Source organism: Prenolepis imparis, unplaced genomic scaffold, assembly GCF_030444845.1.
Source record: "Prenolepis imparis isolate NDT839.2.m4 unplaced genomic scaffold, iyPreImpa1.0 SCAF_6, whole genome shotgun sequence".
NCBI lineage: Eukaryota > Metazoa > Arthropoda > Insecta > Hymenoptera > Formicidae > Prenolepis > Prenolepis imparis.
The window spans coordinates 4,429,035-4,445,254 of NW_028141164.1; the positions used below are offsets into that span (position 1 = coordinate 4,429,035).

The 16,220-nt window shown below is 32.5% G+C and overlaps 1 long non-coding RNA gene across 1 annotated transcript in view; it reads right to left on the reverse strand.

The window, feature by feature from the left end:
- Nucleotides 1-16,220, reverse strand: part of LOC145937721 (uncharacterized) — a 62,859-nt gene that overhangs the window by 33,264 nt on the left and 13,375 nt on the right. Inside the window, exons 2-3 of the long non-coding RNA XR_014425612.1 lie at nt 15,394-15,631; nt 15,050-15,081 (exon numbers count right to left, since the gene is read on the reverse strand). This is a non-coding gene — a long non-coding RNA (uncharacterized LOC145937721). The remainder of the gene's footprint in view (nt 1-15,049; nt 15,082-15,393; nt 15,632-16,220) is intronic.

Here is a 16,220-nt window from a genome sequence, read left to right on the forward strand (position 1 = left end):
GTATATAAAAATATTGACCTTAATGCAGATGTGTAAAAAATACAGATATGAATATATTTCATCATTTTCAAATATTCATTAAAATTTACGAAATCATTAGCCATACAAGGGTTTTGAAAATACAAATTATTACAAAATGGACAATATCCTTTTTGCAAAAAGTATCTATCAACAAAAATTTCGGAATTTTATCAAGAAAAAGTTTTAATTTCCAGCAACAGCATCTTTTTCAACATAATACGACAAAAATACTTCTAGTGCTTTAGTTATATTATTCGAACATGGTCATGCAAGAGGAAAAATTTTTGCCTGCGGAAAAACTTTTAACTTAATTTCCTTACCAGCTTTTATTTCTCTTGCAGTGGAAAACTTTAATGGGCGCAACGAGAATGTGCACTAAAAGAAACTTTCATTATCTTGAAATAATCGCATATGCATACCGAGTAAAGAAAAAAAATGACTTTACGGCAACCTCTTATTTTGTAGTTTTCAATTTTAATTTTGATCAGCAATTGCTTTTATTATTCACTTATTTATAAACATCATTTTAAATCGTAGGAATTTTAAAATTCCTGAAAATGCAAAATATTTTCGACTATATTTTTATTGAACAATTTCTTATAAATTAAATAAAAATATTCAGCAACTATAATTGCGATTTTGTCTTCGACAAAAATGTACAAAATTTATGAAGATTTTGATAAATAACAATAAGCGAAATAATTATTTGAATCTAATTTTATCTTTACGCGATAATAAAAATTGATTAAAATAATTGCAATAAAAATAATAAAAGCAAGTTAGAATTGCCCCATTTTTCAAATATACACCATGTCATTGAACAAATTGTGGGCCTGCAACTTAAGGCCCATGCCACGCCCCTAGGCAACGATCTTAACTTTCGGTACTGCCTATATGAATAATTTCAACTCCTGCTATAGTGCACCCTCCTTCTTTTCCCAACCCTCTACGTCCACGATTGACCAAACCCTTTCAATGGACAGAACTTTTCCTGTTTCGAAATCTCGACTGTATACAGTCACTGAAAGAAACATGTATCTATAAATCTGTTTAACGAAAAAACTTCATTCTTGCATTAATGCGTTTGTTTATTGCATGTAGGTTTTTGGAAATATTCGCAGTTTGAAAATTAGCTTTTATATAGTATCACTGAGTTACCATATAATATATTAAATTTAATATACAAAATATCATATGATAAACGTATGTAAATGCTATTTAAAATATGCATATCATATAAATTAATATCATCGCTTACATATAGCAACTCAAATTATTCACTTCATTGCAAAATGAAATATCTCCGATGCAACAAATTTAATAGATTACATATGCTCGGTTCTTTTAATCCAACAATAAGAAATATTTTATATTACTTTTAAATCCACAAAATTACTAAAGAATATCAAATACATATAGATTCTCGATGTAGAAAATCTATAATCTATTTTTTTAAAGAACTTAATTAAATAATAATACTTAACTAATTCAATATTTTTGTTCATTAATATCAAAGCTCATATTCTAATAGAACATATAAGATGCACACATATTTTAGAACGATTCCGTTTATCTATATTCCAAAAACGAGCAGTTGAAAAATAACTTGAGAAGCACGAGCAACGCGTTAAGCAAAATATAAGCCAGACTCTGTGTTAATCGCGTATCTCAAAATTCTCTCCAAATTAACATGCATATATTCAAATTAACGCGAGCCGCGTAAGTGAGCGCGCGAAGGACTCGGAGCCTTAATCTGTTTTAGCGGGGGCGTCAGTAAAAAACCGGCAGACGGCAGAAAGCAGAGGGCAGAGGGTAGTCGCGCGTTTTTTCCAAGACGGGTAGAAGAAACGACCCCGGGCTTCCCAATTAGCGTTCTTACCCCTGCCCGCGTCTCAACGCTGGGCTTCAGGACGGCGTCGGGATGCAAGAGAGCGAGATAAACCGCGCGATAAAACGGTACACGTTCTCGCATCTCACCCATACTCTCGCCTCGGCTGTATTTTCTTTTTTTCCTTTTTTACTCATTCTAGCTTCACGCGCGCGCACGCCACCGGAAGAGCGGTAAAGTAGAAACGGCGTTGAAACACGGCCAAGAAAAGTTCATATCCCGCGTCGCATTCCGCTGACTTAGGTGACTCTCAGAGATTTAACGTGTAAATAATATGGTGCAGATACACACACGAGAAGCTTCCAAATATTTTATAAATCCACGTGAGAGTTGTGAGAAATGTCGCGGTAGAGAGATCATCGTAAAAGAAATTAAAAATCATATATAACTTATAGTCGTTTTTCAGCGATTTGTTTTCTGCTTTAAATTACTTTTTTAATTATTAAATATCTCAGGTTTCTTTTTTCGTCTATAAATTTCTTCTTGAGAAATTTCTTTCTAAGATAATTTATATACAAAAATAAATCTGAAATATTCAATGCTTAAAAAATAATTTATTTATTAATATTATTTAACTATTTATTCTTTAAACTTGTTCCTTGAGAATATTAAAGTATCAATAATTTTTAATTATAAGCGATTGAAAACCTAGAATTTTTCACACAAAACAAATCTAAAAATATATGATATTTCATATTCTTCATTTGATTACATATGTGAATATTCATGTAAATATAATGTTAAAAATTCTATTGTCTAATTAAAATCTTTGAAAAGCCACATTAAAATAAAAAAGAATAGAAAAATTCTCTAATCCAAATATGTCCACGTACATTAAAACAAATCTGTTTATCTACAATATATATATAAAGTAAAATTTTTATATTATTAAATTTATTTAAAATACATTTATGAAAAGAGAGACAATTATTATATTAATCGTAACAAGTTTAGTAAAAACACACTTTTAACACGACTATTTAAATCGAGATGTTTCTCTACAAAAATATCATTAAAGTACTCTTCATTTTACCACCAAATGTGTGTGTTGTGTGTATGTGTGTCGCACTTAACTCAGCAATAAAAAACTCACCAACACTATGCAAACGCGTAATTTGCATTTCCGCAAAAGGGCGAAAATTCGGGAAGACGAAGGGAAGTTGAGAGTCACCGGACGCGGATAGCTCGCTATTTTCAGGCCTTTACGAGAAATTCACGCCGTCGAAGTAACGCGAAGAAATTGTCCTCAGTCTTAGCGCAGCGCGCGAATGTAATACGGTCAAAATACTTTCTATCACACTCTACCAGAGGCATTTTCTTTTTTTTCTCACTTTTTCTTTCACACCGGCGACTGTTAAACGCGCGCGACTGAGAAATGCACGACAGTCGGCGGCACGGCTGCCGCACGCTAATTATTTTATTATTTATTTACCGGCTTCATTTCACCGGATTATTCTCGCGGCCGGCCAAGTTTCATTCTTCATCGCGGCCTATTAGCACGTACTCCACCTATGCTCCACCTTCGCGGCTCCTGCAGACGACTAATTGTTTACAAAGCGGCTCTCTACTACTCGGTGTTTACGTACTAATCATCCCGTGCACATTTTAAACGAGTTTAATTTCGTTCTTTTAGCCTTCGGGACTGTGCTGTGCTTACATTATGCAATGAAATTATTGCTTTTGAGAATTTTTGATCATAGCTAGCTTGCCTTTGTTAATTACGAATGCTATAAATTTTATAAGGTGTCTGTGACTGCATGGATATATTTGTAATTAGTACCGTGAAAAATTATTTTCGAGAAATGATTACAGAATATTCAGGGAAATAATTACATTTGTAAAACAAATCCAAACTGTTTCTTTAATATGTATATATAATTTTACCGAGATATAGTTTTCGTAAAAAACAAAAGTAATAAAAATCACAATCCTATAAAATATAGAGAGATATTTTAATACACGTTGCTTGAATTTTATTAGTGCATGAATAAATAAGAGTTGCTCACAAGCTTCAGATAATATATGCATGCATACTATTTTGAGAGTTATGTAAGTCAAGTTTTTTTAAAAACATAAATTTCAATAAGATACAAATTCGCGTGTTGTATTAATTACCTACATTTTTACCTCATATTTTCAATTACCTAGATGAGCAGTAATATACATATACAGCTTGATTAAATATTTTATATAAAAATATACTTGTCAAAAATAGCATAAGTAGTTGCATCATTTAACAAATTTAAAAAAAATACTGAAAAACAACTGTCATTAATTGCAAATACAGTATTTATGACTGATTATGTTATTATATCTCTTTATAATAATGTCATCTCTAATAATTTAAATTACGCACCGTTTCTGATTTTAATGTATAACAAATATTTATTTATTTATATATATAAATCATAAATCCGTTTATTATATTATATTCATATTTGTGAAAATAGATGTCAATAACACGTTACCGTTGAAACTATGTCAAATGCCGATTAAAATATTACTTTTATTTAGTTTTAATTTGCACTTCAAAGCTAAACTATCGTATGTCCAAAAAAAATTAAATTCGGAATTTTTATTTTATTGCATTATATGCAAAATATGATGAACTTATAAAATTAAATATTACGTATTTATTTCATAATAAATTTCTTTATATTTTATAATCACATTTTTAAAAAAAAACTTCCTTTAATTATATATAAAATACAATTTTTTAACATTTAACATTATTTGCAATTGCTATTATATATATAGCAAACAAAAATGTGACACATACATACGATAGCATGGCTGTGTGTGTGAAAGATATATGTATAAATTAAAAATTATAAATTTTATACACAAACGCGCAGAAGAAATTTGTTACATATTATACTAGCAACGAAAAATGCACCAATATATGTATTTTTGAGTGGACAAATAAACAAACTTTTACATAGGCCATAGAGAGAGAATAAATAATAAAATTTACCCTACACAACAAAATCTATATCCCATTCTCTTGCTTCCTGTCTCATTTCGTTTATGTTTAATAATCACAACTGGTCCAGCAGCTGTGGAACAACATCTGCTGGACCGGTTGGTCATCTCGATGTCCGGCCGGTCTCAAAATATATCCTCGATATTCTTTTCTCGCGCAACGCGAACCGGTCGCTGTTCTGGTCCATCAAGATGCTTTACGCATGCTGTATGCAGACTAGTTTGTCGGTTGCGGAACTGAACGCGTTTGACTAGCCTTTAATTCTGGTAATGGGCAAGGACTGGTTTCGAAAAATCGCATCTTCGAGAGGGATTCATTCCTTATTTTTGCAGCAACCTATAGTTGCGAGATCAGTAAGTATCGCGACGTCGAGTAAGACAGGATTCCATTCGTAGTGACGAGTGAAAATTTTAATAATTATATAAAATTTAAGGTGTCATAGTATAAAGTGCTTGATAAAAACGCAAATAAATTTTTAGAAAACTTTTATAAATTTTCCTCTCTTACAAATGTAAAATTAAATTTTGTTTAAATATTTTCTTTTATATATATAATTAATTTCTCCATATTTTATATAATAATCTTCATATAATCTCGGAAATTATATAAAATTTCTTGTGTGTCTCTTCGCGCCAGAATGGGAAGAAATTTGGAAAAATACTTATCCGCGGACAATCATAAATAAATTTCGCGTGTCAAGAAAAATATATAAATCTTAATTAATTAATTAAATAGACGTATGTAAGTTACCGACCGATTCTTTCTCCGATCAATTCAAAGAACAGAAATCAGAAACTTACCCCTAAGTCGCGTAGGTGGCTGTAGCAAAGCATCGGAGGGCTACGATCAATAATTAACCCTTCCTCCCTACATTTGAACAGTTCGCAAAATGGCTCCATACGCCATCTCTGAGAAAATCGCTGGACAAGCTGCATGATTTGTCTTTAATCAACAAATGCGTTTTCTTCCGAAAGTTTCAAATAAAATTGTTATTTTCTGTCGTAAAAGTATCAACAGAGCCACTGTTGTATTAAATGAAAAATACTTAAAAAATGTCGTCAATGGTGTAACGCTAAGTGTCAAGAACATGTACTTAATGAAATAATTACACAACAAATACGACGTTCTATAATGGAATAAGTTTCTTTCATCAGATTCGCGCCAAGTTTACGTAAGTTCTATTATAGAGATGCAACAAAAGGGGAACGTATTTTCTCAGTGGTCGTAATTTACTGAAAACGGTGTGGCACGGACGTCGAGATTAATTCAGTTGAAGTCGGTCAATCTTAAGGCGACAGCTGCCGCTGAAGGAATCCATTAGTAGGCTTATGGTCACCATCGTCTTTCCCGGGGGTGACCAGCACCCACCTCCGACGAGGGGAAAGCATAACTCTGCTTTTGTTCGAGATAATAAGCCACCATTGTTGAGATACGCGGATCCATCCAACAGCCTTATTGTCCATCGACCCGTTTCGTCGAGAATACCCGCGATAAGAATGAAATTCTCGAGATTCGCAGACCAATCGCGTAATAAACGCAAGCCATCAATTCCTATCAAGAATGCTTCAACCGAATGTCTTTAAATCCGAACGATCGTTTAATCAACACATCTTTTAAGCGATGCTTTTATTGATATTTCAAATGCTCGATGTACTAATTGAATTTACCAGTAATTTTTCATACAATTCTAAACTCTCTCGCATATCATTAAAAAAAAAATAATTATTAAAACGTAATCAAACATCTTATTTATATGTGTGTATATAAATAATGTGTGTGTGTGTGCACTTTGGTAAAAAAATTATTGTAAACTTTAAATTTTTAAATTTGAATAAAAATATACTCGATATATAATATATTGTCGATATTAAACATTAATTGCTCTATTCGTTCATAATTATCTCGGATAACTTTGAATATATATATAGCATAAATATAGTTATATTATAGTTATATTAATAATTTCTAATCTGTGTTTAGATTATCAAGATAAATTATTTAAGATAAACTAAATTTACAGACAATTCAGCATTAACTTTACACGAGATTTCAATTAAAAAAGACATATTCTTAACACATCCATAATAGATAAAAATTGAAAGAAGAAATTCTGTAATTGATAAAAACAGCTTAAGCGATATGTATTACGCGATTAATATACGAAAATTTGTGAATATACTGCTTGTAAAACTGTCAACGTATAGCTATGATTTGTAAAATAATAATAAACTGAATAAATTTATTTTTATTTTAATATTTTCTAATTTATTTTCCTATTTTTTAATATATACTAAAAAAATACTGAAAAAAAAAATAATTTAATTTAGTTCTTCTCTGACGCTTTCGAAATATCATCATAAATAAACATGCATAATACGATATTTTGTATTAAAATCACATTGCGAAGCATGTCGCCGATTGAGAAACTTTAGCATGAAAATAGATAAATTTTTTAACAGATTTTTGTTATTTCATATAAAAAGAAGATGCAGTACCGCAATCAGAATATGTTTCAAGTAAAACGCTTTCTTCAAGATACGAAACATGCGTAACAACAATAATACGAGTCGCGCAATAGAAATCCATCGCGAGCATCATGCTCGCAGCTATGAAATCGCCTTGGCTCGTGAAGCGGTACTGCACCCCCAGGAACAAAGTTATATCGGCTCCTGGTGCCGGCATCGGAGTCGTGGGGTGAGGCCCCGCTGCCCGTTCCCGAGGGAGCGACGAAGTTCGGTGATTACCTAGGACTCTCCTAGGAGTCGGGAGTTCGTACTTTGCTGGCTTCGGATACCTAACAGTCGAGCAAAGTAACTAAAGTTATTCGGGAGTGCGTGGACGGTGCACGAGCGGTACGGGGATGGCAAGAAGCTCGCGGAATATCGGAGTTGGGAGAGAGAGGAGGCTGGAGGGATGCATCGCACGATACATCTGCATCGATGTACCCCTGGTCAAGTAATCGCACTCCCGGGAATACCGGAAGATCGTGATTGAACGGAATCTCCCATGCGACGCGCGTCTCAAGTCAGTAAGTTCTTACTGTGGCAAGCACGCGTTGAACGAGCGCCGAAGATGATGAGTAATGTTGTGTACGGATTATTTCGTTCTCGTGGGTATTCGCGTTAGATCAGACAAAGCCCGCAACTTCTCGAAGGAGATTAAAACTTTCGATGCAAAATAAACCAGGTTTAACATAAGAGACACTTAATATAATAAGGTTCTATCTCAACTGCAATAAATTTTGAAGCAAAGCGAGATAAGTTTTCAAGAAGGGAAAGAGAGAAAAAGAATTCTTTTATAATTTATATTCTTAATTTTCAGTAATTTGCTGAATCAATTGTGTATTAAACATTTGCTACGTTATTTAAACTAATGGAAATATATTATAAAATTTTATTATATTAACATCAATTTTATTTTGCATGCTTTAAATTTTGAAATTATTATTATCAGCGAGTTTCATAACTTCAATCATATTTCTTATTTTTGTCAAATTAAATTAGTTTTATTAATTAAGTAATTTTTATTAAAATTGAATCTCAATATATATTTGTAAGACATAATGTATATTGATATTTATATACCAATACATTATAAATATTATTGTATCTAAAAAATATTAATATTTCTATTTGTATTCAATATTTAATGACTTCATTTTCTTTTTTCTCATTAAGAAATATTAAAGAAAATATTGAAATTTTAAAATATTTAAAAAAATTGTAAATATTAAAGAAATGATATATTTGAATGGTAAAGGCAAAATCTGTCAAGCAGACGAAAGTCTGAGAACGTGCAAGAACCTACATTCAAATTCTCTTTCAACTCATCAAACGGTTCTCTCGACCGCAAGCAAAAAAGCGGTTAGATCTGCCAGAATTGAAACTCTCGACTTCAAAGGGTACGAAGTATCATAAGGACGAGACCTCGTAATAACCATAATTCAATATGGCTGGTAAGATGGTAGGCACCCCGAGACGATCCGGGCACGGACTTTCATGAAGGTCAGAAATGGGTAGTAACCCTTCCTACATTGACCGCCCCCGACGATATAGATGCTATCTAAGAAGGGAATCCGGCGTCTACTATTGTTCTGTTGCGAGAGATCTCGATGCTTCGGCACGACTGCACCCCGTTATCCCTTAAAGTTTGCGAGAGAAACTTTATCTTGACGAGAACTTATCGGTATAAGTATATACGGGACGGCTCCGAGTCGGTATGTGCGTTAAAATTCATCTAAGATCACTTTGATCAATTTTATTTAATGTAATATTTAAATTAAAAAATGTCAAGAGAGAGAGAGAAAGAGATTTTTTCCCTAAATATATTATAAGAAAACATGATTTTAATACAAGAAAACATTCGCAAAAAAGAATTATTACCACATATTTGTATACAATATAATTTAATCGTGTATGCTTGTATATAAAAAAAACTGTTAAAATAATCTCATTTTTTATTGAAAAAAATGAAAGTAGTTTATAACTTTTATATATGCAAACAACATATATATCTTTAATCAATTTATTTTTATCTATATTTATTTATTGTGCCTTTTATTATACTTCCTATCATCTTTAATTGTAATCTTTTTATGTGTTTCATTATATTAATTAGAATATCATACACATTTGTAATTCTATTCTGCAATATTTCTCTTCTACAAACCAAGAGTAATCAAAGAGAAAGAGAGAGAGAGGGAGAGAGAGAGAGAGAACAGAGGAAAAAGACTGCAATTTTCAGTCATATAATAATTTTGTAAGCAACTATCGCCCGATTTTCAACTTACATCAAAAAACTATTTCCCAAACGATGTTTTTCACAGTTCTCCTAAATATGTTCTCCTAAATCTGTTATTCATCGTGAATCTTATCGAATGGAAAATCAATATTTCGCTTCTTAACTACCCTCTTGTCAACTTCCTTATCCTCTTTATTCGAGCCATAACTACTATTTGGCTTGATTCGCTGCAATTTTTGTTCATTACGCACTACGTTCAATAAGAAAATTACTCAAGTCATTAGAATCTAACAAAGGCTTTTTTATATCATACAATTTGATAACGATCGAGCCATACAAAAAACTAATCGTACCATTACAATTATTTATCTCTGTTCCATATATAGAATATTAAGAACTTCAATTCTTCAACTTTCTCTAATATGTTTTTAAACCTGATACATATTAATATTACAATATTTTACCACAATAATAATAATATTAATATTATCAGGCATCAAACAATTTTTCAAAATAATATGTCTTGATATCTTTCATTATAAAATTATTAATTAAGGAAGACATCATATTATATTATATTGCAAACATTTTCTAAGAAATATTTAGAATCTGTCGCCTAAGATAATTCTGATATTGTCTTACTTGTCGTTCGGCCGTTAGATCGAAATGTTCGGACCCCTTCAAATTGTGTTTGGTCGGCCATTTTTTTCTAGAAAGCCTACGGGAGGGGTGAAATCGCTTTCATCATAGAGAAGAGAAAGCGAGATGGAGGGCGACGTTGCCGGGCCACCACGGGTAGTAAGGGGTCGCCCAATCAACCCCCAGCAAGCCATGTCTTACCCTCTCTCTACAAAGTTATCTTTCTTGCCCCTGCTCTGAGAACACAGTTAGGATACCCTCGAAATTCTCAACTATTGACCGAACCACTCTCGACCACCGTAACGATCAATCGGTGCTCATATTACTACCATAGAAGACGAAAGTTTCTTTAATATCATTTATCTACGTTATTAATGTTACGGCATTTCTATTGTGACATAATGCGCTGTTCCGTACGCGAAAATGAGAAACATTATTTAAAATGAAACTATAGTTAATCAGAATTATAGAGCAAGTAACTTTTTAATATAACATAAAAATAATTATAACTTTTATAATACAAAAAGTACATAGGTATATGTGTGTGGATTATTGCAAATTATTCTTAATCGCTATTCATGAATTATATTATCAAATACAAATCCAGCTTCTATTTTTTTGTTTAATTATAAATAGTATTTAATAATATCAAGCGATATATTTGAGACCGATATATTTCTATTTTGCATACTAATATAATGCGTAATACTTGCTAACATGAGGAATTTTTTCAAACTGAACATATTTTAAGCCGATGTTCATTCATGTAATCTATGAAAGCGCACTTTCGATTTCGGAGCAAACCTATTACGCAGGTATCGATTTTCCGCATCCAATCAGCATGAGTGGCCAAACTCACAGCGATAATGTCAATCCCATTTCGCGAGTCTGTCGCAAAGTTATCCCATATAAACTTTCGGCAGCTTAGATTGCGTATGCCCGATGCGTTTTCAATCTCGTTGAACCTTCGGATTTTCGCCATAGATTTTACGTCGAAAAAAATAAGGAGGATGGCCACGAACCAGACGTAAACAAAGTACAAAATACCGGATTGCAGCGTCCTGCACAGTATGTCACAATTTGTGTTTCGATTAATTTACTACTGTAATTTTTCAAGAGTAAAAATTCGTCGTTATACACCTAGCAAGTTTATGCACAGAGAGAAATTTCTCTTAGAATTTACTCTGAAAATCATGGTAATCATGGGACAATATGGTATGGAAAGTATTTTATGAGAATTTCTCAAACTAATATTTATCACAATAAAAAATAATATCTATCACAATAAAATATAAAATATGTTTGATTAATTTTACTAAACTGTATAGTAAAATTAATCAAACATATATTTTATATTTTATTGTGAGATATTATTATTTTTTATTGTGTGTAAATATTAAACATCTAAAACATCTAAAAAATCCTCATAAAAGTTTTTCCATACCATATTGTGTCCCACGATTACTATGATTTTCAAGATAAACTCTAAGAGAAAATTCTCTCCGTGTGGAGATTGAACGAAACTGTTTTTTCCGACTGTCTTTATTCAATGCGCAATCTCGTAAGATTTGGGTATGCAACGTATGCGGTTTTTACGCTCTGTAAGATATATGATACACAGGTCGCAGATAAATATAATGGTCGTCGGGACGAATCGCGATATATACCGATGACCGTACTGTACGACTATTCGACGAAGCGTCGATAATCCGGGCCTACCTACTAACGTCTCTAATTTCCTTGATATTCGCGTCGAAGGGTCCTTCCGCTCGAGGAGCCTAAGGATGCCAGAAATATCTCCGCGGAGGTATAAACGCCTTGCAGGGTAGGCCTGCAGGACTTGTATTAATTTCATATCCCTTCCGCCGTCTGACGCCGGGACTGCGTTCAATCATCTATTTATTGCCGGTCGCGTCCAATTCGGTAATACTCCGTCTCTCTATCTCTCTGTCTCTTTTCTCGAGATATCGCTTAGATGCAAGGGAGTGACGACTGGTCATTAATTTCCACTAGCACCCTACTAAGGATCCCTGATGGAAAACACATCGCAAGTTTCACCTGTAGAGTGACTAAATTACGCGATCGTATCAGAATTTAATAAGTATATCAAATAAGACTCGCGTCACTATCACATTTTCAATACAATTACAGATTATCCAACGCCACACAATTGCATTAATATGAAATAAATTATAACTTTTTGATACGAATATAAATATCATTGCATTACTAACATAAATTAAGCAATAATAAGATTATTAATAGAAATATTGTCATTAGCAAAATATTTTAGATTTATATAACTGTTATTAGCAAAAAAAATTATTTGTATTTTACATTTTTTAAATTTAATAGAACGATTTAAAAGGTCATAAAAGTTAAATCGTAACTTATAATGAGAGAATCCTTATAAGATCATATATATAATATTAAGTAATTTTAAACATCAACCTCGCAAGATACGATAATAAGTAAATAAGGTAAGATAAATATCTTTTTTTTTTTATTGCAACACTTGCAACTAAATATCCGAAGTTGGGAACGCGCAGACAATGTCTACGTAACGAACAGTATAAATGCATTCGAAGAACGAAACTCGCGATCGAGGTGGACCGCCTCGCATATGCAGCGTTCGCAAGCGATCCCTGTGGAGCTTTGTGTGTCCGGCGGCGCGGTAAACGTAGAAATCCCGAAGCGGAAATCTCGAAAGCATAGCGGAGAATTGGGACAACGCGCCCTTCGAAGTATCACAGGGGTGCGGGGTGCTTGGCGCGCGAAGTTGGACGCGCCCTATTAGCGAAAACGAGCCGGTTCCTTGCTCCTAACTGCGAATGCGCCGCACGCTGAACACCGTAAAGGAATTTGCGGTTCAAGTTGCTACGCTCTCTCTGAGATCTGCAGTGACCTTCCACCCTGGGCCCCTGCCCATTCCTCTCGCCCTCGCGCCGCCCATCCCGACGGTTTACTTCAGCCCCGATCATCCGTAGCCGCCAGTCACCCTAAGGCTAGTTTCTCCCTAGAACCCTTAAGCCCAACTATCCGCAGAAGTTGGAATCTGTACGTACCTACCCCGCGACGAAGCTACAAACTTGCCCCTTTTCGTACCAAGCTTCATCGCTCGATATAGCCGCACCGAAGATCTCGCGAGTATAGGTAGTATTAGTTCTACTGACTTCGATGATCAAGAGGTTCTCAAATTATCACGACAGAGACCGTGATGAAGGAATATATAATAGAATTCCTCGGTAATAAAGATTTTCATGTATAATATTTTAATTATGCGCGTATGTTATAATAATGTAATCGATACAATTTGAAAAATATATTTGATTTTTATATTAAAATAGAAAAAAACGCAATAGTTTATTACTTTATAAAATATATTAAGTTTCTAATTCTTAAATTTTTGAAAATCTACTTCAAAACTTAAAATCTAATATTTTCATAAAATATGTATAGTTTCATAATAGCACAAAAATTTTCTAACTACTAATTGTAAGATATTTTTCAGACAAAAAGTTATTTTCTATGTATTCTAATTCACATATTACCGAGCAATCCCAAGATTATTTAAAAATATTTAAAGATTATATAATAATTAAGAAAAAATCGCGGAAATATAATAGAAAAACCGTTTCATCATCATAAATGCTACAGAAATTTGATGCGATTCCGGTTTTGATTCTGGTTCTTCCTTCAAACCGGTTATCCTACTTGCACAACGGAACTATCTAATTTACATGAATTTACTTTCACTCGAAATCGTTTTTGATCGGCGTTGATATCAAAAGATATTGTCAAGAATCGCATTAAATTGATGAAATAATTTAAAAGGTACATACTAAATTCGAAAGACGCGTACAAGATTCGGTATTCGCACGATATCGCTGCAGGCGAGTCAAGAAGGGTGAGCAAGAATGTTCAAGTGAGAAAATGATAGGGGTGAGAGAAAGAGAGGGAGAGAGAGAGAGAGAGAGAGAGAGAGAGAGAGAGAGAGAGCTTTCATCCAACCAACAAAGACGATAAACACCCGCGAAATTCCTTCGAAAGCTGGATTATTAAGTCCGACGCAAAACTGGCATCGGGCAATTATGGATGCCGATTGCCGATATCAATAATTTCGCATGAACCATCAATTTCTACATGATCCAGCCGCTCGACTTGGACCTAATTAAGCTTAAGTTACGAGCAGGAAGCTCTCTTACAAGGCGCAAGGCTGCCAAAGATTGTCCGGCAGATCACCGGAACTTAGAACGATTTGGAGGAATATGAGATTGATGCACTGGACAAGCATTCCGCATCGAATTCGATATATCTCTCTTAAGTAAAATTCATCATAATAATATATCAAAATTAGCAAAAATATCTTATGCAACATTTCCATCATTCGAGATAAATATAGCATTCAAAGAATATCATTTCTCTCACTGTTTCCTTAATTAATACAATAATAAATAACTTGCAATAAAAAAAGTGAAATATATTAAATTTATTCAGATTTTACGAAAAATTAGTTTAACTATTAAAAAATACGAATTTCATTGTATAATATCTACAATATAAAATCAACAAATATTAATTTGATATGGGATATAAATATAAAAAAACTTTTCTAAAAAATGGTAAAAGCGCACGTCAAGTACATTAAAAAGAATCCATATTCGTATACAATGAATAAAAGTTTTAAAAAAAACAAACCTTTTTTGATGCTACAATTAAAATCTATTATTTATATATACTTGACATTCTTTACCATAAAATAAAAATTTATCACTCACCGATCGATGAAGCGGAGTTGATTACGTTTAATCTGTAACACACAAATATAAGATCTATTATAGCCACATTCAAAATAAATTATATCTTTAAAATTATTATTATATGCATCAAATTTTGTATTTAATGCATATAATAAGAAACAGATATTTACTAGTTATATAATATTATACGATAATTTTTTTTTAAATTTCTTTTAATATGAAAGTTTTTATATGATTCCATATGTAAAAACAAAACTTAATATATAAAAAAATTCTTCTAATTCTTTAAATTATTCAAATAAATGAATCAAATAAATGGAGATATACAATTAAGAAAAAATAATATCCAAATAATAAATTACCCCAAGGTTGCACTGCTGTCGCCCGATGTCTCCCAGACCTCCTCCTCCTCTCTTGGTCCATGGTAGCACTCGACACTCGCGAAAACACGAATAATTACGATCGCCCGACACTTTACACGGCACTCCCGACACGATGCGTGAATCGCACGCATATTTCAATGTGTCGAACGAATCAACATTCGTTCGACACTCGAAAACCTCACAGTTAAACTCGCGCGCAGCTTATCAGCGATGCTACCTGTAACAAATAAAAAAAAAAATATTAATTAACATATATATTTTAATTTTTATAACATATTATTATTTTAAAATTTAATTAGCAAATTTTCGCTTTATTAATATTTTTGACAGTTATCAGCTGATTTTTGTCAAAAAATATTAATCAAAAGAATAAGATAATATAACATATTATTTACAACATATTACTATTTTAATTTTGTACCATATTATTATTTTAAAATTTAATTAGCAAATTAACTATTATATATATTTTTTTAAATATCCTTCTTTTTAACATAGAAAAACGAAAAAAGAGAAAAAAAGAAGAGAATCTTGATTAATCTTGCTAAATTTCCCCATTGTTTTGACCTCTAGTGGCGAGACTACACAATAATCGGTCGAAACTGCAATCTAACAATATTACAGATCGCCAATCGTCGCTCGAAAAGACGAAAACGATAATATTCGACCAGCGAACTAACTACTGATATAAACTGATAAACTGATTAAATTATAAATAAATTCTCTTTGTACAGCTGTGCTGAATCAAATCAGAATTCATCTGATTAAATACGAATTCTTTCGTATCTTAATTATATAATATACAT